Source organism: Pseudorca crassidens, chromosome 18 (assembly GCF_039906515.1).
Source record: "Pseudorca crassidens isolate mPseCra1 chromosome 18, mPseCra1.hap1, whole genome shotgun sequence".
In the NCBI taxonomy this organism is placed as follows: domain Eukaryota; kingdom Metazoa; phylum Chordata; class Mammalia; order Artiodactyla; family Delphinidae; genus Pseudorca; species Pseudorca crassidens.
In genome coordinates, this window is record NC_090313.1 from 66,814,397 (window position 1) to 66,841,570 (window position 27,174).

The 27,174-nt window shown below is 34.3% G+C and overlaps 1 long non-coding RNA gene across 1 annotated transcript; it reads left to right on the plus strand.

Annotated features, from left to right (window-relative positions):
- The first annotated feature begins 7,820 nt into the window (after positions 1-7,820).
- Positions 7,821-18,880, plus strand: LOC137211314 (uncharacterized). Its single transcript, XR_010937025.1, has 3 exons — positions 7,821-7,904; positions 8,534-8,632; positions 18,454-18,880. It is a non-coding gene; the product is annotated as an uncharacterized lncRNA (long non-coding RNA).
- Positions 18,881-27,174: the final 8,294 nt, after the last annotated feature.

Consider the following 27,174-nt stretch of genomic DNA (forward strand, 5'->3'; position numbering starts at 1 on the left):
ATAGCTGAATAATATTCTATTGTATATTTATACCACAATTTCTTTATCCATTCATCCATCAATGGACGCTTAGGTTGTCTCCAAATCCTGGCTATTGTAAATAGTGCTGCAGTGAACATGGGAGTGCAGTTATCTTTCCCAGTTAGTGTTTCCATTTTCTTTGGTTAAATACCCAGACGTGGGATTACTCCCATATGGCAGTTTTATTTTTGAGGAATCTCCATACCATTTTCCGTAGCGGCTACACCGATTTTTATTCTCACCAACAGTGCGCAAAGGTTCCCTTTTCTCCACATCCTTGCCAACATTTATTTCCTGTCTTTGATAGTAATCATTCTAACAGGTGCTGCGGTGATATCTCCCTGTGGTTTTGATTTTCATTTCTCTGGTGATTAGTGATATTGAGCACTTTTTTTCATGCACCTGTTGTCCATCTGAAATGTCTTTTCTGGAAAGATGTCTATTCAGATATTCTGCTCATTTTTTAATTGGACGGCTTGGTTTTTGTTGGGTTTTTTTTGGGACAATGCTCTCTGGATTGTTCTATGCCTCTGGTTAATTTCTAGAGTTCTGAAAAAGTTTATTTTGACCATTTTAAACAGTGTTTTCATTGATTTTATGGAGGAGAGGGTATTTTATGTTCCTTGCTCTGCTATTCTTGCTGATGTCACTACTGAGAATTATAATATCTTAACAGGATAATAATAAATACAGCTACAATTTTTATTACCATGGAAAAAGGGGGAAAATGGCTAATAGCACTCTATGCTATAGTGACACTTCAAAATATCTGCCTCTTTTACCCAAGTGAACAAATATTAGAGTAGAAGCAGTTCAAATTGAGTTTATCAGGTCGAGATAAAGCATGGTGTCTGTTCTAGGCAGATTGCAGGTTTTAAGTCAAGACGAGTTCCAGATGCACGATTTAAGTTTGCGTGTATATAACCTGTGACCATGCAATCACATGCACAGTAGCTGTATGAATGCTTATCTTGAGTCCAGATAGAGATAAAACGTTTAAAATACAAGTTATGTCTCAGTGTGACCAACCAGGCAATAATTAGAGAAGATAGGATTTCAAAAGACTGAGAGTCTTAAAGGTAAGCCACAGTGTGGGAATATTTAGTATATCAGTTTTCTTCTTTTTTCTGCCCTGTGGGAAAAAAACAACAACAAAAAAAATTGAAAGGTGAAACAGGAAAAGACGAGAGGTAAAGGTGTCTGTTGCTCCTATAGAGATTTTCTAATGACTCTTTTCTATCTGAAACGATAAAGACAGAATAAAAACGTTTTTCATAGACCAGAGGAGTTATTTGGCTCTGAGGCTGAAGAGCTGTCAGAGATATCCTTGAGATCTGAGACTCAAGAGAACTGAAGAGGCCACGAATAGGGCCAGTGAGGACTGACCCGGAAGTCACACCTGTCAGGGTATCAAAGTTAGTTAACAGAGGGAAACGTGATATGAATGCAATTACCAGATCTATGGCCAGAGGTCAGATGTGGGTTTCCTAACAGCAATAAGCTTCAAATATTCATGTACCCACTAAAATAATTTTGACCAATATGTATTCCCCCCAGATTTTCAAGTTAATATCTAAAAGGTTTTATTATAATTTTAAGTTTAACTAGTTGCAAAAAATATAATTTCTATCAAATCAGAAGTATTATTATTTAAAAAGTAATTATTGTATATAACTTTTCAATGAATGCAATGATAGCTAAATACCAGAGTGATTTGAAATAAACCACCATCCATTCTTAGAGTACATGAACAATTTCTTCTTTAGCAGTTGGAAAATTTAAATTGTTTCTTGTACTTGCTGGAACTCTGATTTCCATTTTATTTATATCACAGAATGTTAGAATGCTTTCCAATGTAATATAAGTTTATGCTGGAAAGTCTTTTATTGATCACTTGTTAAGTAACTGCATAACAAAACATGTACGTATATATATGTGTGTGTGTGTATATATATATATATATATATATATAAAAATGGCTTTTCTAAATTTCTCTGCAATCGTAAGGCAGAGAAAAAAAATTTCAGTTCATACAAGTAGTAAACAACTGGTGGGAATAATAGAGATATAAAAATATTCATAAATACAAATTAAGTAAAAGTAAGCTTTATTAGATATGTTTTTTAATGAGATAAATGAGGCTTTCTTTTCTATTCATTTACATATTCATGGATACGTATTACCAATTGCTAGAAGAAGATAATAATAACAGTAGTTTATTTCTGTTCTTTGTTGTCATAAATGTAAGCATCAAGTAAGTTTATTATATAAACAATGAGATGGGTTAGAGGGTGTTTTGCAATACCACTTCAGCCAGTTTCTTGAACTTCTCCTGAGCTAAAACCTAAAAATCCCATGGTGATCTCTCCTCATATGTACTTATTATAATTTATCAGCTGACAACTTGATTAGGTGATTTTTACTTCTGTAGAAAGTAAAACTTTGAAACCATTTGATTGCCAGATGACTTTATTTCTTAAATATTAGAGTTACTTACTTTTTAATTTTTTGGAAACATAATGATATAAATTACCAAATATATCACTACTCATTTGTTATGTTTTTACTTAAATCTATCTAGTATAATCCAATGCACTGAGAAAGAATGAAAAATAAGTGTTGATATTTTCAATACATCTTTTTCATTAAAATATTTACTTTTACCTCATACTTTAAATACATCTATAATAAAACCTCAGAGCCTACAGACATACCCTCATTTTATTAATAGAAAATATCAGTAATATAATCTAAGCAGGCAAAAAGTAATTATTTTTCTGAAATAAAAAGGTAACTACAAAAAAAAAAAAAAAAGGTAACGGCAGTTACCAACCCAAATAAACGTGTTCATACAATTTCAATAAGTATTATAAAAACACTGAAAACTAAGTTAATATAAGTGTTTTGCAGGAGACTTTACCAAAAGCAGTTGGGATTAAAATTTTCCAGGTTTTATATGCTCTGTTACCCATTTTGTAAGCTATAAAATATAAATTCATATGTTTTTTCTTATTATTTAATTTTTAGCATTATATAATGTGTATCTAAAAATTATTAGTTATTGATAAAGCAAATGGCATGATAAAAGGCATATATTACTTCCATAGCATGCATGAGTGAGTGTGTGTGTGTGTGTGTGAAAATTATGTTGTTCTGCCTTTGAGAATAATGGAAAAAATTATTATGTGTTAAAATTATGAATAACTATAGCATTTTTTTAAACATTATGATAAATTTCCCTATGTGTTTAGTGAAAGGTATAGATGTTTATATATGTACACACATACACATATTACATATATATGCGTATGGATATATTGTTACTAAGACCAATTGATCCATAAACTATAATGTAACTTTACTTTTGTTATAAATTCATAGAAAATTTATAAACATTTTATAAGAAATAAGATTAGACTTGACTGCAGTTGGAATCAATACTTCATAATATGATTTTTTTAAATTGGTTTTAACTATCTCCTTGAGTAATGCACATCAAATATGAAGAGTAGTCAGAATAGCTGAAAATAATTGCTTATGTTTAAATGTGTTTTAAAAATTGGTTTTAATGTTCAGTGATTTCACCCATGTTCTCTTTGTTTTGCACTCATGGGGCTTTCCTTTCTTTCAATGTTGGTGCACACTCTAATCAGGCAGTTGAATGTCATTAAGTCAGTCCTGTCCTTTGACCTTGCTCCCATCTCCCCACTCTCCACTCTATCTGAATTCATAACATTCCAACAAGAGTCAAAATTTGCTCTTTCTACTGTTGTTTCCATCTTTAACAGAATATGTATTAGAGTGACTGTTTTTACGGCTCACATTCAATCTGTTCAACCTGACTCATCTTCTCAATGACCTCAATAAACATGTAGAGGATGCATTAAAGGCACTAATGCTAGAAATAAATTCCTTGAACTCCTCCCCTTCAAATACTGTGCCCTCCTTCACACCGTCTCAGCCATTCACCCCACAGCAATATTCTTGCATGGACCTTGTCATTATAAATAAATGCAACTGCTGCATAGTCTAAAGGGCCATTCGCTGATCTTATTATCTTTTCACTCCCTCTCACTTCTTTGATATATTCTTTGCCTTCCTGTCTGACTTAAATCCCACAGTCAATCATCATCATTCCATTGCATTAATGCTCAATTCCCTGGTCCTTCTTTCCCTTCATTGACTTGCTTGTCAAAACCACAACCCTAGTTAAAAGCAAATGTCTGCTTATTTTGCATTTGCTACCATGCAACTGAATGTGACTGGAGATAACCACACAACCAGAATGACCATTCTCAGTTCAAATTCATCCCTATAAATTTCTAATGCGTCCTTTAAGTCTCAGACAATTATTCCATATTTCCTAATCCATTGACTCTCTTCTTTTCCTAGAGAACTATTTTAAAACCACCCATCATACATCACCATCTCCCCAGTCTTCACTAAGCTGATGATCTTGCTTCTTACTTTACCCAGAAAATCAGAAGAGAACACCCACCTATTAACATTTGCACATATACTCTCTGCCTTCCTGCCTCCTATACTGGAGGTGAAAATATTCATGGTTCTATTTAAAATCAATCCTCACCTTTTGCACTGAGGTCTAGTCCCCTATTGCATCCAAGGACATCAATCCAGCAATTTTCCCATCTTCCTCCTAGTTTTAATTCTGTAAGGCTGGATTAGTCCCGTTAGTATGAAAACAAGCGGTTCTCTCTCCATGTTAAAAAGAAGCTTCTCCTGAACTCACATGTCATACCAGTTATTGCCTCATAAGCTACAGCCACACAGGTTTTCTGTTCCTCAGACACAACGAACCAATCTTTAAAGTAGGACTTTTGCACTAACTGTTCTCTCTGCCTTGAATTCTCTTCCCCTACAGTTTAGAACGGTTGCGCCTTATCATTTAGATATCTAGAAATCCACTCATTTTGAAGGTTCTCCCAGTAGAGAGACCAATCAAACCTTCCAATTTAAAGCACCTTTCCTGTTAATCTATCACAAAACCCTCACTCTGTCCTATTCAGGACATTTTCCACTCATATGTTGCTTGTATAGTCATGTGTTGGTCTGCCTTTCCTCTCTACAACATAACCTCTGTTGGAGTAGGTATTTTATCTGTCTGTTCTCTACTATGTGTCTAGTATAACGTCTCTTAACTTTTAAAAAGTTGCACTCCATGTAGAGTCTTTAAAGATATTTTTCTTAGTCATCCACACCCTGTGAAATTTTAATACTACAATGCATTATAGCCCTTTGGAGGTTTACAAATCACATAGCGCTTAAGTTTCCCCCCTCCTCCAGACCAAGTTTGTCTCCTTGGGGGCAATGTTCCCTTCCTTCAGCATGTGTGATCTAGAAGAATGTCTAATATGTGCTTGGTGTATATATATATATATATATATATATATATATATATATACTCTATATGTATATATAGTATATACTAACTATATATAGTATGTACTTACTAACTATACTTTATATATAAACACTATACATATTTACATGTTTTATATATAAAAATATATATGTATTATATATATATAAAATACATTTTAATTAATTTTAAAAAATACTCCCTTGAGAGAAGAAAACCCTCATTTCCAAAGCAAATGTATAGAGGATTATTCATTAAAGCATTATTGAACATTTATAATGTACAAAGTACTGAGGAGTCGTGCAGAGATGCAAATAGTGAGGTAGAAATTTTGTAGGAGATAAGAGTGCACAAGCAACTGAGTGGAATACATGATAGGATAAAGTAAGTGCACAATAGAGGCTGAAACAGTTCTGAGGGACCAAAAGGGAAGATGTGATTGACTCAGAAGAATAAGGAAACGCCCAATGGAAGGAAGGGTAGATGAGTAGGATTTTCACAGATAAGAAAATGGACTTTGCCTAGACAAGAAAAGGAGTCCTGAGGTCCTTAGATTCAGGCTTGAGAAACTCTGCACCAGCAAATACATGATCCTGGAAAAGAGAATGGAGGACTTAGAGATGGCAAGGATCTTTTTTTTTGAATGTTATTCTGTTGGCACTAGTAAGTCTTTGAAAGTTAAACTACACAGAGATTCAAAAAATATAAGGAGAAATTATCACTCTAGTTTTTATAGCTTCTTTTAGAAAGAGAAAATCTGCCGCTGTTTAGCATTTCATATTTAGGCTTCCACATTGCCGCCAGCTTAATTTACCTAAAATGCGCATCCAACCATGGCAGTTTTCTGTTTAAAAGGATTCAGTGACTTCACAGCACGTGCCAGGCGAAGTGTTAATTCCTGAGTTGAGAAGAGGTTCTTGATCTCCATAATCAGCCTCTTTCTTATCTGTTGAGTCTTCCCTCTTATCATTTCATGCCGCAAACTCTATTCACCGGGAAATACTAATTTCTTGTAGTTTGCAAGTTGGAGTTTGCTGATTCCCATCTACTTTTCCAGGGATGTAGCTCTGGTAAAATCTATGGAAAAATCAATATTTCCTTCTGGTCAAAACTTCAATACAGTCCTTCTCTAAATAGTAACTTTGGTAGTAAGAAGACCTTTTATAAAGATATCAGAGAATTTGGAATAGCTTCAAAAGGCATTCAAAATTTTCTTTTATATACAAGTAAGATGTGATTTTTACTTTGAAAATATATAAAATACGACTATTTTTGTAGAAAATTGTTCACTTTCTTAACATTGTTTCTAACTGTGAAACATACCATACTTGTGAAAGAGTAAATAGAATTGAGCACTTTAAAGGACAATTAGAATGCTACCAAAACCACCACCAAGATTGATAATTGACATAATACTTGTACTTTTGAGCACCCTGAGTCTCTCTCCTTGACCAGTCATGGATTTTGTAATATTTCATTTGTAATATTTTGTAATATTAATATTTAATTTGTAATATTTGTATTAATTACAAATATTAATTTGTATTAATTACAAATATTAATTTGTAATATTTTGTAATATTAATTTGTAATATTTCATTTAATTTTCTTTAAAATTTTAGTTTCTATGATGAACACGTAAATATATAGTGTTTAGTTTTGCTGGATTTTGCAAAGCATATATGCAATCATGTAATAAGTACTCCCTTATGTTGGGTTCCTCTGTTCAATATGATGTTTTTGAGGTTCATCCTTCTACATGTTCATGCTGCTCCATGTAACTGTGTTCATTCATTCTCAATGCTCTGTAGTATTCCATTGTGTGAATATGCTGTAATTTATTTATGAGTCTACTATTCATGGATTTGGGGGTTAGTTCTGGTTTTGGGCTATGATAAATAAGTGCGGTAATGGACATTTGTACATGCCTTTGTAATGTAAATATGCATCTTTGCTTGGTACTTATTTTGGAGTGGAATTTTCTGGTGATAGGCATGTACGTACTCAGCCTTAGTAGATGCTGTCAAACAACTTTCCAAAGCTGTTGAACTAATTCCGGTACTGTACTCCACGGTACTATTATCTGTATTTTAAATTTTAGTCACTCTTAGCAGTGTGTAGTTGTATCACATTGTGGTTTTAATTGAATTTCACTCGACTAAAGAAGTTGAGGAGCTCTTCGTGCTTATGGGCCATTTAGATATCTTCTTTTTTTTTTTTTTTTTTGCGGTACGCGGGCTTCTCACTGTTGTGGCCTCTCCCGCTGCGGAGCACAGGCTCCGGACGCGCAAGCTCAGCGGCCATGGCTCACGGGCCCAGCCGCTCCGCGGCATGTGGGATCTTCCCGGACTGGGGCACGAACCCATGTCCCCTGCATCGGCAGGCGGACTCTCAACCACTGCGCCACCAGGGAAGCCCTTATTGCCCAACTTGTGGTCTATCTTGGTCTATGCTTCATGCACACTTGAAAATCTGGACACTTGACATTGTTGCTTCTTTAAAGGTAAAATGTCTTTTTTTCTGTGGTCATAAATAAGATTTTCTCTTTATTGTTGGTGTTAAGTGTTTTGCTCTAATGAATCTTATTGTTGTGTTCTTTCAATTCACTGACTGTTTGAACCCATTCATAGAAAAATCAGTAGCTCCTGCCTCTCTCACCATGAAAGTTATGCCCTCTGGATATTTTAAGTTAGCTTTTAAGACACTCATGTGAATTCAAAATGTGACAAATATCTTGAGGAAGAGAGCTCTCGTGGATTTACTGCAGTTCCCTCTGGTGTGAATCTGTCTCTGTTACATGTTCAGACTTTGCAGAGGACTTACTTTTTTGGCTGTAATACCTGTAATATTTCATGCTGTTAGAGAGATCTGTGGTATATAAAGAAAAAGTATTGAATCTCTGGAAATACTTAAAGGAAAATTACAGCATAGACACCTAGAATCCTGCTGGAGGGTCACGCCTCAAGACTGTGGGAGATTTGGCCTTACATCTTAGGCTCACACTCCCAGTCTCCTGTGCCACCGCAGACTTAGCAAATGTCCTAGTTGATAAAATAGGCAATGTATTTGAGCATCCACTAGATTTCAGCCCAAATGGCCATCGAAATCTCTGTTGCTTTGTCTTCTTTTTAGAGCATTTCTCTGCCTATAAAATGCTTGATCACAGATCATGTCCAAGAACAGCAAATTTGCTCAGGAAATAAAAGGGCCAGCAGTTATCAGCTCATATAGGTAAGTATTTTCCCTATTTGGTATTGGAGGTCATCTAGTGCTTTTTGATTTCACACCTCTTTGATGGCTTTAAAATATTATTTTCAAACATATACAAGTATGTTGTTACTAATGGGAAGGCTGCCTCTATCAAATACATTCTACCAAGAAGGTGAAATTCTAGACCATTTACATTTTTTAAGCTTTTCATTTAAAATAATTTTAGGTTTACAAATAGCTGAAAATGGTGTGCATGGCTGCCCTACCCTTCACCTAGATTTCTCTAATGGTAACATCTTACATGACCACAGTAAAATGATTTAAACCATGGAATTAACATTAACACAATTTTATTAGCTACTCTATAAACGTTCTTTAAATTTTGCAAGTTGTCCTACTAATACATTTTCTTGTCCAGCATTCACACCTTCAAAGTTCATTTAGTTGTCAAATCTCCTAGTCTCCTCAAGTCTGCGATAATCCTTGAGAGTTTCTCTGACTTTCATGGTCTTTATGTTTTGAGGAGTACCGGCCAGTTATTTTGTAGAATGCCCATTAATTTGTTTTCTCATGATTGGATTATTTTGTAGAATGCCCATTTATTTGTCATTATGTTTTGTCATGATTAGATTGAGGTAACACATTTGGTAAGAAAGCTACAGATGTGGTGTTGTACCCTTTTTAGAGCATCATACCAAGAAATGCATGATTTTAAAATAAAGGATTTTTCATTTTTTAGCCAGGTTTATAGAAGTATAATTCACACAAAGTAAAATTCACCCTCTTTAGCAGTGTACAGCTCTATGAGCTTGGATAAATGTCTACTGTTGGACAACCGGCACCACTATCCAGATATGGAGCAGTTTTATCATCTCTCAAAAATTCTCTGTGTCCTTTTTTCATCAAACACTCTACCTCACTCCTTATTCTCTAACAAACATTGATATGTTCTCTGTCCCTGTCTTGCGTTTTCTAGAATGTAATATAAACAGGATCATATAGCACGTAGCCTTTTGAGTTTGCTTCTTTAACTTCGCATATTGTATTGTAGATTCATCCATGCTGTGTGTTTCACTAATTTGTTCCTTTTTATTGCTGAATATTATTCCATTAGGTAGTTGTGCTACAGTGTGTTTATTTGTTGACTAGTTTTTGACTGGTTGAAAACCTTTGGGCTGTTCCGGTTTTCATTGATTATAAACAAAGCTACTGTAAATTTTTGCATATATCAGATTTAACTTTAAAATATAAATCCTTCACATATTTTTTATTTTGAATTATTCTATTGAAGTTATTTGTAGTTTCCACAAAGGGCATTTTCTCCAGAAGACTTAGAGATCTAATTCATGAATGTATAACAGATGATATCCCTCTGCTATATGATCTGTGTAGTCATGCAATTGAAACGAACTTAGAGTATAGTCTGTTAATCCTATCCATAACTTGTAAAAAAGTACCCATTAAACGCTTTTGCTAGGATGCAAGACATAGAAAGAAAAATTTTCATGCTTCAAAGTGTGTGATAATATTGTTCTCAGGGACTGCACTGAATATTCTGAGAACCACGGCCTGAGAAAGAAAAGTGAAAAAATAAGACTAAAGTTGGCGAACTGAAAGTTAGAAATTTAGAGAGCTATTTATTGGTTCACTGGAACTAGACTGATATCCAGAAGGTGTTGTTTAAATCGTTTTGTGAGTAATCTAGTTAAAAAAAGTGTATGTCTACACTTTTGTAAAGTGGATAAGTACGTCATACTAAATTAAGAAAAATACATTCTTTGGATAATTTACATTTATAAAACATTTGTAAGTGAAGAATAGAAACCAGAACTATGGATGAAAAAGAACACGTTGTATCAAATCTCTGAAATAGACACTGTGTTTGAAATATACAGGATTTTTGATAAAATTGAGTAAAAAGCATTAGATGAGCGGCAGAATACTCATACTTAATGATGCTTAAGTTTACACTTGGAATTTGTCACCATTAGTGCCATTTTTCTAATTTTAAACTGTGATTTCACATTTTTCTAAATATAAGCTAGTATTTATGAGAGATCATCAAAACTATTCTTTTCAAAATATTGCTTATGGAATGAAGTTTCTTTTTCTTTTGTTTATTAAAAACAAAACCAAAAACCTGGCTTCATAGATTCTTGACCTAATCAGCTCATTTACCTCCTCTAGATTTCGTTCACCCTCCAATATGGTAAAAATAAATATATTTATTACCATCTGAAGGTGTTTCACCTAGAGTATCTCAGTCTCTGCCCATAAGATCTTCAGATTTTTCACTTTCCAGCTCCTTCTTTCTCCTCTTGAAGACTTCTTACTTCTTAGGTTGGCTTTATCGTGCTCTCTGCCCAGCTGACATTTTCTGAAACTTCAATTGATTTCAAATGTACATATGATCTAATTAATATTAGTAGGCAATGATTACAGTTCAGTTTGACATTTATTAAAATCTCAGAATTCCTTATTCCCTGATGTTATAATGTACGACACTTGGATTATCTGTCCTCTGCTTTGCCTGCAATGCTTTCTTAGATAGAAACCCAATCGTGAAGTCAGTGGAGTACCTTGCCCGTGAGATTCAACCCATGTTATCAAACCTAAGGTAAACTCTTAATGAACTTCAATAGTCCTTAAGATCAAATCTTATGATTTGTCCTTTACTTTATTGAAGTTATTCCAAATCTCACCCACTGTTCTGCACCCTCAGTTCTATCTGTGCCCTCGTTTTCTCTCAGTACATGACTCCACAGAGTCCTGATAAGAACTTCTTCAGTTTCCCTATAACTAACCCTCCATCTTTAATGCTCCTTCTGTTCCTTTATTTCTAGTCTTGGGGAAGAACTTTCACTCCTCTTTGGCTAGGCTAACTCTCTTCTTGTTTTAGTTTTCCTCATTCTATTGCATTCTATGTCTCTTGGGACCTTGACCCATCAATAGTCTAGACTTGTACTCCACATCTTTATATTATCAATTTCTTCTCTGACATCTCATTGGTTTCTGAGGATGTAGTGTTCAGATTCATCAACAGGACATGCCTGCCTTGTCACAAAAACACAAAAATGGAGCAAAAACTTTGGCTCTACTCATAGCAGAGATACATCTTGTCAGGTAAGATATAATACAAGAAAATGGGCTTTTGTAACTATGAATGTGATTGTACACTCTGACTCTTCCTAAGTACTTGCAAGTTGCTTAATCTGTAACAATTATGGTATATTTCAGTAAAAAAAAAATAAAAATTTTGAGCAAGAAAGGTATTCTGCTTTTGGTAACGAGAGAAACTCAAATTGTACTATCCTTACTGCTGAAAAAATTATCAAAGTTGGACAAAATATATTTTAAAAAATAATGGTTTAGGGCCTCCCTGGTGATGCAGTGGTTAAAATCTGCCTGCCAATGCTGGGCATATGGGTTCGAGCCCTGGTCCGGGAAGAACCCACATGTCGCCAAGCAACTAAGCCTGCAAGCCACAACTACTGAGCCGGCATGCCGCAACTGCTGAAGCCTGCGCATCTAGAGCCCATGCTCCGCCACGAGAGAAGCCACTGCAATGAGAAGCCAGTGCACTGCAATGAAGAGTAGCCCCCTCTCGCTGCAACTAGAGAAAGCCCATGCACAGCAACGAAGACCCAACGCAGCCAAAAATAAATAAACAAACAAACAAGCAAACAAACAAACAAAACCCCACAATGGTTCAAGGGCAATGGAAAGCAAGAAAAAGTAGGATCTGAGGCGATTAGAGTCCTTGAGTGAAGGACAGTGTACCATGTCATTTCCACATCTGTCTCAGCTTTTTCTCCTTAGGAAATTTCTAGTTTACCCACTGGGGGATGAAACACCAAGCAGCAATCAGCAACCCTACTTAGCTGAGAATAAAGAGATTGGAGTTTGAGGCTTCCAGATTGATTGAAATTAAAGCAACAGAATTCTGGAGAGAAGGGGATTGCAGAGAAATGAACCCCAAAATCTGTATACAAATTGTGAGTTAACTGCTGACCCTCAGCTGTGCATGCATGGAGAAAAACCCTAGGAAACCCAGAAAGAAAAACAGCTGGGAGGCTAAAAAGCCGGACCAAAATATTAGCAGCTGTGTGGTCCAACTTTGACCTTAGACCCCAGAGGAGTCTTAAAGTAAGTACCATCGTCTACAAGTGAGTATGACAGCCTATAGGTAAATATAAACCTGATGTATAACAACTATTATAAAGCTCAAACTGATGCTTGAAAATATCAAGGTGATTCATTGTTTATCTGCCTACCAAGAGAAGATTTTAAGTTCTTTGGAAGTAGATAACATTATCCAGAATCTCATAAATATTGTACACAAAATGTTCATCTTCTTATCCAAAATTACATAGCATGATTAAAGCAAAACAAACACACACGTAGGCTCACTGACTGAAAATGAAGAGAAAAAAAGTATTTTATTTATAAGAAGCTGACCAACTAGTGATTGATATTTTGGGTTACCATACAGAGACATTAAAATAATTTTGATTAATATGTACAAGATCATAGAGAAAATTATGGAGGATTTTAGTAGAGACCCAAAATTCATACACACACACAAAGAGTAAAATAGTAAAAGTAAAAAAAAAATTAATAACCAAAGTTTAAGAATTCAAAAGTTGTAATGGAAGGTTAAAAACATCAGAAGACAGGATCAGTGATCTGGAAGGTAGATCAGTAAAAAAGTATCAAGATGATGCCAAGAGAGAAAAACAAAATATATAAAAGAACATAAAAGACATAAGGTTATGGTGAAAAGTTTTGACATATGAGCAATGAGTCCAGAAGAGGAAGAAAGGAAAGCTGGGTAGAAACCATATTTGAAAATATACCACAAATCATCAACACACATTTAAGAAGATTTATGATTGTATATTTAGAATATCCAAAAGAATTTACTAGTAAATTATTAGCATTACTAAGTGAATTAAGTAGTTATTGGACCCAAGGCAACACACAAAAATTAACTATATTTCTTGATGTCCTATTAAGGAATAGAATTTATACCAAAATGATTTTCCTAAAGTCCTATTTGACTTTTCCCCTTTCTAACACCTACCTTCCCCTGATCCTTATTCTCCCTCTTTTCCTCCCTTCTTCTCTTTCCCTCCATGTCTTTCTTCCTTTCCTTCCTTCTTTCTCAACCTTCATCATTTGAAATAGATTGAAAATGTTAAAGTTCTGTTTATCCATTTATTTAGTCATATAGTATGTAGTGATTGGATAATTGTTAAGATACTGTCTTAATTGAACTCTGATTGTCACCTAACCTCACAGATTATTTTTAAACTTACTTAATTCTTACAAGAGTTAGTTGAAAAAATCTTCTTATATAACTTTAAGTGAATTTTATTTATAACAAATTTGTTTAGTAATCCATAAGAATATTGGAGACATGATCCTTTCACTGTTCCTAAATAAGTGAATTCTGGGACTCAAAAAACCCCAGATAAACCGGGTGGCACCAGAGGAAGGCAGTATCAGATCTGCGTATATCCCAAACCACTTTCTTAAACACTAAATTTGGAAATAATAAATCAAATACGAGTTAAATTGTCAGTTGGTGAGAATTGGAGGAGAAAACACTGTCCAGTTTAAAAAAAAAAAACCAACACTCAGCTACTCAGGAACATTGTTTATTTTCCTAACAAGGTTAAATTATACTTTTCTCTCTTTTGCTCATCTTTCCTTTTCAATTCTCACAGTTCTTCCTGTGTCACAGAAACTCAGACCATCTATAGATTGCTAGTCACTTCATGTACATAAATGTTTTGCATAAGTTGATATTAGGAAAACTGTAGGAATCTGAACAGCAATGGATGTGGGAAAATGCTGCCATATCAGAATTTTACTTTTGCAAATGTTAATGACTTTGCCATTAAAAAATACTGGGAGTGCTACTTGAGTTCCATATGTTGTTAGAAGTTTTCCAGATGTCTGAGAAATATAATACCATTCATTTGAATCTCTCTATAGTTAAGCCATCTGGTACAGTTAAGTACAAGGAGCTTTGCAATTATTCATGATTCTGTTACATAGAATGCCATTTTTGCTATTGGAGAGTAAACTGATACCACAGATATGTAATTAGTAAATCTGAAAAAGTTCCCCCATAATGGAAATAGATGCTGATGTTTGCATTAAGAGGTTGTGTCAATTATTACTGTCCACATTCATCAACACATAGATGTTATAAATGAGATGGTACTTTAAACATCGACAATTTCATTGAAATCTGGATTCCACATATTTTGTAATATGCTCATCATATTGTATCACAACATATAAATTTATATCCCTTAATAGAAATCATGGGTTTGAGTACAACCTGTGGTATTGTTACCAGAAAAAGGTTCAGGAGTTGAGTGAGTCCTCAAAAACTTTTATGGGTTGTTCATTCTAATAGTTTCAGCAATTGGGAAGGGACAAGAGTATCAGAAATGCAAGACAGCTGGAATAAATGATAGAAATATAAGCTCTATTTTTTAGCATGTCTTCAATGGCAAGGGAGTACCTGCTATTTGATGCTAATTCTTCTTTACCTCTGAAATTATCACAGTCGGTGTAGGATTTAAAATCCATTTAGTAAATCTTCATCGAACATGTAAAATGTACCAAGAACTCTTTTAGCCACAGTGAGAGTTACAAAGTCAAAGTGTGATTCCATCTTTAAGGAGTTTGCTTCAGTCTTACTATTGTTCCTGATCACTTCCTTTATCAGCTCTATGGACTTCTGTTTGCTTCAATCTCGACAGGTGCCTCTGAGGGGATAAATCTCCAGAATCAGGTGATAGAAGTTTCAAACTTCCATATGTTCTTTTAAGTTTATTTTATTTTATTTTTTTATTTTATTTATTTTTAGTTTTTAGTTTTTGGCTGCATCAGGTCTTAGTTACGGCACGTGGAATCTTCACTGAGGCATGCGAGATCTTTCACTGTGGCACGGGCTCTTCATTGTGGCTCATGGGCTTCTCCCTAGTTGTGGTGTGCGGGCTTCCTCTTCTCTAGTTGTGGCGCACGGGCTCTCTAGTTGAGGCGGGCGAGCTCAGTAGTTGTGGCGTGCGAGCTTAGTTGCCCCGTGGCATGTGGGATCTGAGTTCCCCAGCCAGGGATCGAACCCACGTCCCCTGCACTGGAAGGCAGATTCTTTACCACTGGGCTACCAGGGAAGTCCCCCATATGTTCTTAAAATACACATTTAACAAACATTTATGGAACACTCTTAATGTGCAAATTTCCCAGCATTAAAAAGAAAACAAATATAAAAGAAAACCAAAAAGGGAAATACCCTTAAGATATTGTTGGGCTAGTGAAAATTATGGAAATGTAAACAAACTATAAAGTAAAACAGAGGTAAATGTTATAAAAGAGAAAGGTAGCTTGTGTTTTGGGAACACAATGGAAGGAACAACTAATTCTAAAATGGTTTGGAGACGATATTCCAGAGAAAGAAATATTTGAGCCAGTTCTTGAAAACTGACTTCATACCTGTTCTCAGCTGATGTAAGAATCATTTCTGTGTCCCCAGAAAAATAGGATCTCCTCAGGAAGGTATTATATATCCTGAACTGTGTGATAATTTTTGGTGATATAAAAACTAGAGTTAGCATGATATATCAGAGCTTTGAATTTTTGAAGCAAAGTGGAAGGTGTTTGGCTCTATCCCCAAGAATATTATCTAGAAGTTGCCTGAAACCTCATGAGTTTTAAGTGCTTTTTTAGCAAATATGACAATATTTGGAAGAATGTGAGTTGCTGTTTGTTATATCCTTGTGTTGACACTTGATATGGGCACAGTTCAGAGCCTTGACTTGCATTTTAAAAGTTATGACTTTTATCTTGGTGACCCCCCCTAAATCTCATGGCTTCTAAACTATTCAATATACCCCTATATATCTCTATTATGTACAAATAATCAAATATCAGTATGTTTTTACATATAATTTAGATCCTTTGAACCAAAACATAAAGTAGCCATCATAATTATCTATTAACTTCTACTGAGAACCATTTATGAGTCTGGCTATGTGCTATGGACTGAGAATGCCAAGAAGGTAAGGATAGAGTCCCTATTCCTGAGGGATTTAGGATGCAGTTGGGAAGATGAGATGTTTACAATAAGAAGAGCAATCTACATTTCAGAAAGCAAACCTGTGGTTAGCTCTGTGATGAATGAAGAGGATAGCCTATAAGTGCCATAGAATTTCAAGGAAGTGTTGATCCATGAAAACTAAGGAAATAAGATAAGGTCTTCTTGCAGAGCTAGAAAGATAGCTTAAGAAAGAAGAAGGAGGGTCCAAGCTACCTTGGCAAGAAAACTATTTTGAAGGGTAGAGGTAGAAATGGGTCTTGATGTATGTATATTCAAGGAACAGTAGACATATTTGGCAATAGTGAATTATTTGTGAAAAGTGCAATAACATTATAAAGATAAGTGTGGGCCATGCTGTGGAAGCCTTTGAATTTTATCTATTCTATTTTACAGAAGCTTCAGAGCAGGGTGATAGCATATGTATGTAGGGTAGATTGAAGGGGTGGTTTTGGATGTGGGTGATATAAATGATATAGTATCTTGATACAAGTAACAGGTAGGAGGCATAAAGACCCAACTAGGGTATTGTCTAGAGAGCAAGAAAGAAGTCTGCGGGAGGGACATTATGGAGCTCCAGCAGGATCCCACACCTGGGCCTTCCCTCCTCTACTTCATCGTTATCCAAAATGCAGACGTTCTTCAACTGTCTACTCAGCACCTGCTCTCTGTGCTTTGCTAATGTATTATGATGATATCCAATCAGGGAAAAATTATTGCCTTTAGTAGGCGCTTAGAAGAAGATTTTTTTTTTAATCCATTTTGTAGAAATGCAAGCCTTGTGGCAAGTCTGGGAGCTGATATTGAATTTAGATCACGATGTCCATTTGCTTTTATGAAGTAAGCTCTGGTGTGGGAATTATTTCACATGAAGGAATGGTATGACATAAAGAGAATAGCACAATAAATCTCGGAAAGATGACAAATAATCCTAGAAAGTACTAATAAATACAAACAATGCATAATGAGTCTGTATAACTTTCCCTTTCCTTTTGACAAACCTGAAGTATTGAAAGTAATATATTTTTGTAAGAATTTAATTAAATGAAAAAGTTATGAGAGACTGAATAAAAGTGCCATAAAATTAGCAGCTATGGAAGAAGAAAGAAAAGCAAACATACAACATAATTTTTCATTTTGTTTCAGAATGAGTCAGGTGGAAAATAAAAATGCATGACCCTATCAAAAGAGAAATGTAAGGCTTTGATTAAGCTAAAAAGGTGTACAATGACTATCCCGTGCTTAGACACTGCCATGCACCTTCCAGAGGCTTGATAAATATTGTTTGAACTTAACAACCAATCGACCTTTTAAAAATGCACTCATTTAATTTTCATTAAAAAGATTTTTGTAGCTGTGTATTTTGATGAATGTTAACTAGACTTATTGTGGCGAATATTTTGCAATATATACAAATATCAAATCATTGTGTTGTAAACTGAAACTAAAATAATGTATACGTCAATTATACTTCAATTTAAAAAAATATAGTCATTATATATGATTATATGATAAAAGTTAAAAATGTGTATATGTATTACGTGGTTGGTAAAAGAGTGCTATAGCACTCACGTAGCCCAATAACTTCATTTCATACTTGAAAAAATGGAGACCCTGAAAGTTTACGTGACTTAACTGAAATCACGAAACTAGTTAGTGAATGATACAGTAGTCTTGGCTCTACACATGGGCCACTATAAACAATCTCTCACCATATCTTGTCTTACAGTGTTTCCTCAGATTATACTGCGCTGATCCAAACTCTAACATTCAAGCTCAAACTCTATATAGCATTTTCTTCAAGAAAGCCTTTCCTGACTGTGGTAGGCAGGGTAATGACCTCCGAAGATGTTCATGTCAAAATCTGCAGAACCTGTGAAAATGTTACTTAACAAGGCAGAAGGCACTTTGAAGATGTGATCTAGTTAAGGATCTAGAGATTAGGAGAACATCCTGGATTCTCTGGCTGGGCTTCATGTACTCACATGAGTCCTTCGAGGCAGAAGAAGGAGTGTCAGAATGATGTAACATGGGAAAGACTTGACCGGCTAGTGCCGTGTTTGAAGGTGGAAGGGGACCATGAACCAAGGACGATGAGAAGCCTCTAGAAGCTGGAAGAGGGAAAGAAATGGATTGAGATCTAAACCTACAGAAGCAATACATCCCTACCAACACCTTGATTTTCCTTCCATAAAATCATTTCGGACTTCTGACTTCCAGAACTGTAAGATAATAAATTTGCGTTGTTTTAAGATACCGAGTTGTAGTAATTTGTTACAACAGAGATAGGAAATTAATACAGTGACTATTCTAGGACTCTGGTCATCTAATCATACATAAGCTTTTCACTGTTTATTATTAGTTTTTAATTTGAGTATCTTTTTACAAATAGGTAACAAGTCCTTTTGAAGCTGATGCCCTGTCACAGAGACCTGGACGCTTAGGCTAATAGGAAAATTAGCAACACGTGTCTATGGGCAAGTTCCGTAATCTTTTGCAGTTTTAATATTCTAATTGTATAACAATGATTATAAAACCTAATCTTGGAGAATTTTGTGAGGATTAATAATAATAAGTTTATTCCAGGCAACATTTTATCACTGGTGGCATAAAACTATTTATTTAAACACATCCATTAATATAAAACTCATTGTACCATTAAGTAATACACATAATCTTTTCATTACTAAATTAAAAATCATGCTAATCTTTTTATAAAACATAACTGGAATCCTAAAAATACTGTAAATAATATAGTATTAAGCCTTCAATATAACCATTATTCTTCTGTTTATTGTCTATAAACTTGATTACAGTTTTATACTACGGACCCATCCCTGAGGTTGGAGACGTTGTTGGAAGAGAGGTCAAAATTAAATGGGATTATGGGAATCAGAAAAAAATGTATGTTACATATATCTTAACATTTATAGAGCTACATATTAGCAGTTACCCTCTGTATCACTATGCCCCAGCTCTTAACAATTACTACTTTATACTGCTACTAATCTTTACATGTGACTCTTCTGTGTCTGCTAGTAGATGTAATACATGTAATATGCATGCTATGCTTTGCATGCTAACAGAAGTATGGAAAGAGCTTTAGGTGGGCTACTAAAATAAGGTTTGAATCCTGACTCTTACTGACTATATAGACTCAGGTCGTTTAATTAACACATAAATTAAAATGAGAACATTTACTGATATGCAAAATAACTAAGATTCTGTATGTGAAAGCGTCTCTGTAGCACAGAGTTTGGTATGCAGAACGTTATTTTATTTTCTCTCTGAGGATTGAGCATTTATACTTCTTTTGATTCCTCACTGTGCCCTCTTGGGATAAGCCCCTGAGAAACTCTAAGTAAAAATTTGTTGCAGTTGAGAACTATGAAATGTCTAATTAAGGTAATAAAACAAATCAAAGAAACCCACCATGAAATATATTTTAACAGTAAGAAAGAAGTAGTGGAAAATCTATATTTTGTCAACATTCAAGTTTTATACATTCAAGGTCAGAAATATTTTGAAATACTGGTGTATTGTACTTTTTCTCAAAATGTATTTCAAGGCAGGGAATTTGATATGGCCTGGGTATACAATGTTTAGAAAATCTTTTTTTTCATTTAATCTTTAAAAGAAATTGCATAGAATAATATCTTTAAAGAGATGAATATGCAATTCATTTTAATACTATTTATTTATTGAAAAACATGATTGATGCTCAGATTTTCTACAGAATAAATTTTGGTGTTTAAGGCATTCAAAATATCCAGTCATTCTAGAGTCAGAGGTATGGTTCTCTTAAGTCTCAGTTACCATTTTGGAAACAATATGACCCTACAAAGACACTTTCCCGGAAATAAACACCATGCTTAGCAAGACCAGCTTTCTTTGTGTCCCTAAATATAACATATCTGCCATTACCTCAGGTGGAATAGTTTAATCATCACCTTTTCACATTCTGTAGAACTTATTAATCAAAGAGTACATTTTAATTCTTTATCTTGTTCAATTATGATTATATATTCCCATAGATGATGAATTTCTGTTAAGTCTCTGTAAATAACTTATATTCTGACGTTAACTCCTTTAGACTAAACGTGACAAAAAGTAATTACTTAAGTGGGAACAAATGAGGTACCTGGTATTAATTTAAATCACAACTCTTCTTAATAGATGTATGCATAACAATATGCAAGTTACTTAATCTAAGACACAACTTTCTTATCTGTAAAATGATGGTAATACATACCTTCCAGAGTTGCCAGAAGATAAGGGATAATACACGTAACAAGACCGCGCTTAATAAGTACTTAATAAATGCTAATTGACGACAATGAGCAAATACTATCAGGTATTTATCATATGGAAACTTTCATTTAATTCTCGTGATGTACTATACATTCTGTTATGATTTTATCTTTTCTGTCATTTTACAGATATGGTTTTACAAAAAACTAGCCCATGACATGTTGTCAGCAGTAGAGTAATGAGATCATTCAGGCATTTTGACATCAGAACATATGTCCTATACATTTTATGTATTGTCTTTCCACATCCACATTCCCTGTATTGGAATATTACGCAGGCTTTAAGCATGATATTTTATATTGTATTTAGTTATTGATATATAAACGTGATTATAAAACACTATGCAGGGCTTCCCTGGTGGCGCAGTGGTTGGGAGTCCGCCTGCCGATGCAGGGGACACGGGTTTGTGCCCCGGTCCGGGAAGATCCCACATGCCGCGGAGCAGCTAGGCCCGTGAGCCATGGCCGCTGAGCCTGCGCGTCCAGAGCCTATGCTCTGCAACAGGAGAGCCCACAACAGTGAGAGGCCCGCATACCGGAAAAAAAAAACCAAAACACTATGCATATATCTGTATATCTATATGTCTACCTGTGTATCTACCTATGTTGTATGGTCCATTCAGCTGCTGTAACAAAAATACCATAAACTGAAAGGTTTATAAATGACAAAAATTTATTTCTCACAGCTCTGGAGGCTGGGAAGTACACAATTAAGATGATTAAGGTGCTGGCAGGTTCTGTGTCTCATGAGGACCTGCTTCCTAGTTCACAGGCAGTTGTCTTTTCACTGTATCCTCGTATGGTGGAAGGAATAAGGAAGCTGTCCGGGGCCTCCTTTATAAGGGCACTAGTCTGGTTCATGAAGGCTCCATTCTCATAACCTAATATCCTTCCAAAGGCCCCACCTCCCCATCACATCGGGAATTAGTAACAACATATGAATTTTGGGAGGACACAAAATTCAGTCTATAACTTATGCCTATATCTGTGTATCTATATTCATCCATACAGATATACACATTTATATCTAAATGAGGAGTAACTATAATCCAAAATATTAGTGGTGATGTCTCTACTTGATGGGGTTAGTCATGATTTTTAAAGTTTTTCTTTTACATATTTTTATTACCTGATATTTATGTGATGAACATTCATTCTCATGTAATAAAATTATTAAAATAGGCAGTTCTGTTAAAAAGTGAACTGAAAATTTTGAAATGCATAAAAAGTATATTTTTGAATTATATCAAAATATTATCAGTGGTAGAAATTTGGTTAATTTCATTTTTATGTTTATCTTTTGATATTTCCATATAGTATAAAATACTGTAGTATGGTGTAATGAAATAATACCTTTAGAATTAGCACATACTCCTAGAAATATAGCATTTATTCTGCATCATTAAAAATACGTATATAGCCAAAGAATCAAGGGGAACATGGCAAAATGTTGAAGGAACTCTGTTGTGAATTATGGATAATTTTCTTAATATGTGTTTTCAAAACTTTCTAAGAATGATTAGATAATATTATTACAATAAAAATGAGTATTATTCAAACACAGTAAATGAGTAATATCCCTCTTGAATCATTTTCATTTTGTTTTCCCCACGATATGATAAATGATACGGTAAACTTGTTTTTTAGATATTTATATCATATAGATATTTTGATTTAAATTCTCCATCAACCCTTACATTATCTGTACCGTTATATCAGTAAGCGTACTCTGATTTTAGCTAATGCCTTTCAAGTTTCCAAAAGCTGAGTCCATGCCTTTGAATACCTAAATCTCTTAACATTTAGTAAAAATCATAAAATTTATCTTTCATGAACAAGTTCATAATACAAATCTTTGGAGACTTTTGGCATAGCTTTCCTAAAATGCCAGTATCCAAAGAGCACTAGAACAATGATCTCATTAATTTCTCTCAGAGCCCTGAGAGGTAAATGGCAAATCTGACCTGTGAGATGGATTAGTGAGCATTTTCATTAAGTTCGTGGCAGACACTGAGGGAGGTGGCCAGCACTTAGCCTGATGGAATTAAAAATTAAAAGACATTTTATAGGAGTGACTAGATGCTACAGAATGGAACTTTACAGAGATTACTTCTGTGCAAGTAACAAGAATAAACATGTAGTGCAAATTGGGAACAAAAAACAAAATGAGAATTGGAAGTTGTAAGTGAAAGACAAAAAAGAAAAAGCCATACACACTTATTTTTTTTAAAGTTAGACAGATATCAGATTTTCATAAGGCAAAAATTTAGCTTTGCAATATATTTAGTGTTTGATACAGTCCACCTGAAGTGCATTTTCTAGTTTTTCTCCAACCTGAGAGAAACCAGGAAAAGTTCAAACATAGACAAAGAAAGCCTGATATAAGAAAAAGATTGAAATACAGGATGCTTTAGCAGTGATTAGAACATTTTGTGCTGATTTTGTATGAGAGTCGATATTTGCAATACACGTTAAGTATGAGAAAGCTTATAAGAAGATGGAGATTATAATTTCATCTTCTACAAAGGTCAAACAAATGTAAATAACTTTAAAGGGCAACCTTAGTTATTTAAGACAGAAAGGAGAACTCTTAAATATTACTAAGTGAATGATGCTGGAAAGGCTCAGAAGAGTTGGGAGCAGGGGCTTTTTTGTATTTTTTCTATTGCATTAAAATATACATAACATTTACCATTTTAATCACTTTTAAGTGAACAATTCTGTAGCGTTAATTATATTCACAATGTTGTGTAAACATCACCACTATCTATTTCCAAACTTTTTCATTACCTTAAGAGAAACTGTACCCATTAAGCAATAATTCCCCACTACTTCTCCGCTAAGTCTCTGGTAACGTCCACATTCTCTCCCTGTGAATTTGCTCATTCTAGGTAATGCATATAAGCAGAATCATACAATATTTATCTTTTATGTCTGGATTATTTCACCTAACATCATGTCTTTAAGGCTCTTTCATGTGATAGCATGTATCAGAACTTCACTCTTTTTATGGCTGAATAATATTCCATTGTATGTATATACCACATATTGTTTATCCATTCATCAGTTCATGGACATTTGGGTTGTTTCCACCTTTTGGCTACTGTGAATAACGCTCTTATTAACACTGGCATACAAGTTTCTGTTTGAGGCTTTGTTTTAAATTCCTTTGGATATATAGCTAATAACAGAATTGCTGGATCATATGATAATTCTGTTTAGTCTTTTGAGGAACTGCCAAAGTGTTTTCCATAACAGCCACACCATTTAAATTCCCTCAGCACATGAGTTCCAATTTCAACAAATCCTCACCCACATTTGTGCATGGTGTTCCCTTTAATATAGATTAAAAATAATTGCTTGATGCATTTGTCTTTTAAATCATGTAGGAAATAAAAAATGGAGTTATAAACCAAAAAATAAAATAACACTGGATTTTATACAGGCTTACCTCTTTTTACTGTACTTTGTTTTATTACGCTTCACAGATACTGTGTTTTTCACAAATTGACGGTTTGTGCAAGCATGCACTGAGCAATTCTATCAGTACCATTTTTCCAACAGCATTTTCTCACTTCATGTCTCTGTGTCACATTTTGATAATTATCTCAGTATTTCATACATTTTATTATCACTGTATTTGTTACAGTGATCTGTGATCAGTCGTCTTTGAGTTACTGCTATGACCCACTGAAGGCTCAGATGATGGTTAGCATTTGTTACTAATAAATTTTTTAATTATGTGCATTTTTTTTTCAGACACAATGCTATTGTACACTTAATACACTATAGTATAGTGTAAATGTAACTTTCATATGCACTGGGGAACAAAAAATTTGTGTGACTTTATTGTGGTTGTCTGGAACTGAACCCATAATATCATTGAGGTATGCTTGTATTTACCTATGCATTTACCTTCACTAGTGTTATTTCTTCAAATGGTTTCAAGTGACTCTCAAATATCGTTTCACTTCAACCCGAAGGACTCCATTTAGCATTTCTTTTAGGTCAGGTTTACCAGAGACAACCTCACTCCATTGTTGTTTATCTGGGAATGTTTTAATTTCTCTTTCATTTTTGAAGGGCAGTTTTTCTGGATATATAGTTCTTATGTGACAGGTTTTTTTTTTTAACATTTAAATATGCCATCCCAGTGCATTCTGGCCTCCACATTTTTCATTGTTTTTTTTTTGGCTGCACGACTTGTGGGATCATAGTTCCCCGACCAGGGATTGAACCTGGGCCCTTGGCAGTGAGCGCACAGAGTCCTAACCCCTGGACTGCCAGGGAATTTCCTTAGCCTCCACATTTTTAATGAGGAATCAGCCATTAATCTTATTAAAGATTCCTTGTATATTGCAATTTACTTCTCTCTTGCTGCTTGCAAGATTCTTTAGCTTTGGTTTCAGACAGTTTGATTATGAATATGTGTTGGTCTAGACATCTTTGAGTTTATTATAATTTGAGTTCTTCAGCTTCTTAGTTGTGTAGATTCATGTATTTCATCAAATTTAGGAAGTTTTTTTGGCTATTATTTCTTCAAATTTTATTTCTACCTCTTTCTATTATTTCCTGTTGTGAATCCTATTAAGTATATGTTGGTACAATATTAGTGTCCCATAGGTCCCTTAGGTTCTCTTCATTTCCTTCAATATTTTTTTCTTGCTACTCCTCCAACAGTATAATTTCAACTGTCCTATCTTCAGGTTCACTGATTCGTTCTTCTATTTCCTCAAATCTGCTATTGAATCACTCTGGTAACTTTTTTTTTTTTTTTTTTCATTTTGGTTAGTGCTCTTTCAGCTTGAGAATTTTTATTTGGTTTCTTGTAACAGTTTCTATGTCTTTATCGATAGTCCCTATTTGTTTATACATTTGTTCTTTTTTTTTTATGGTTCCCTTTAGTTTTTTGGGTATATTTAAGACAATTTTTTAAAGTCTTTATTTAGTGAGTTCAATGTCTGGATTTCTTCAGTCTTGGATTCTGCCAGTTTTTTTTCCCTCATGAATGGGCCATACCATCTTGTTTCTTTGTGTGCCTTGTAATATTTTGTTAGAAACTGAACATTTTGAATAATATTATGTGGTAACTCTGGAAATCAGGTTCTCCTCTCTACTATGTTTTCCTGTTGTTAATTGTTAAGGACTGCAGTAATCCATTTGTGTACTGAGCTTTCTAAAAAAGGTTGTGTATTGACTTTTCTAAACTATCTTTGCAAAAATGTATTCCTTGTATTGTGTTGCCACTGAAACCTCTGTTCCATTACTTCAGTAGTCAGTGATCTGACAGATTTCCTTAAACACATAGCCTTTTGGTCTCCATTTTTTTCTGATGAAAAGACAGCTTTGAGTCTTATTGAGGCTCTGTTGTACATGAGATGTCATTTTTCTCTTGCTGCTTTGAAGATTATCTTTGGATTTTGACAGTTTGACTATGATGAGTCTAGATGTGGATCAAGACACATTCTTGTTTTGACTTTGTTTTATTTGAGTTTATATTACTCCTTGAATTTATATTACTTGGCATTATTTGAGCTTCTTGAATGTGTAGATTAAATTGTTTTAATCAAATTTGAGAAGTTTTCAGCTATACTTTCTTCAAATATTATTTCTGTCTCTTTCACAGTCTCCTCTTTACTTGCACTCATATTATGTATATGTTGGTACACTTGAGAGTGTTCTACATGTCTCTGAGGCCTGTTCACTTTTGTTCATTGTTTTTTTTTCTTTCTGTTAGGCAGATTATTCTCATTTGACTTGTCCTCAATTGTTTATTCTGCTAACTCAGATCTGCTGTTGAACGCTGCTTGTGAATTTTCTTTACAAGTATTGCATTTTTCAACTCCAGAATTGCTACTTGGTTCTTTTTAATATCTATTTATCTTTATTGATATTATCTACTTGGTGAGACATCACTGTTATATTTTTTCTTTAATTTTTTTAGATGTGATTTCCTTTATCTATTTAATAGCTTATTTAAAGTCTTTATCTTACATGTCTGCGCTCCCTCAGGGACAATTTCTTTTGACTGCTTTTTTTTTTATTCATGTGCATGGGCAGCTCTTTCTTTTCCTTTTTCTTTGGCTGTCTCATATTTTTGTTGTTTGTTGAAAACTGGACATTTTAGGTAATATTGTGTG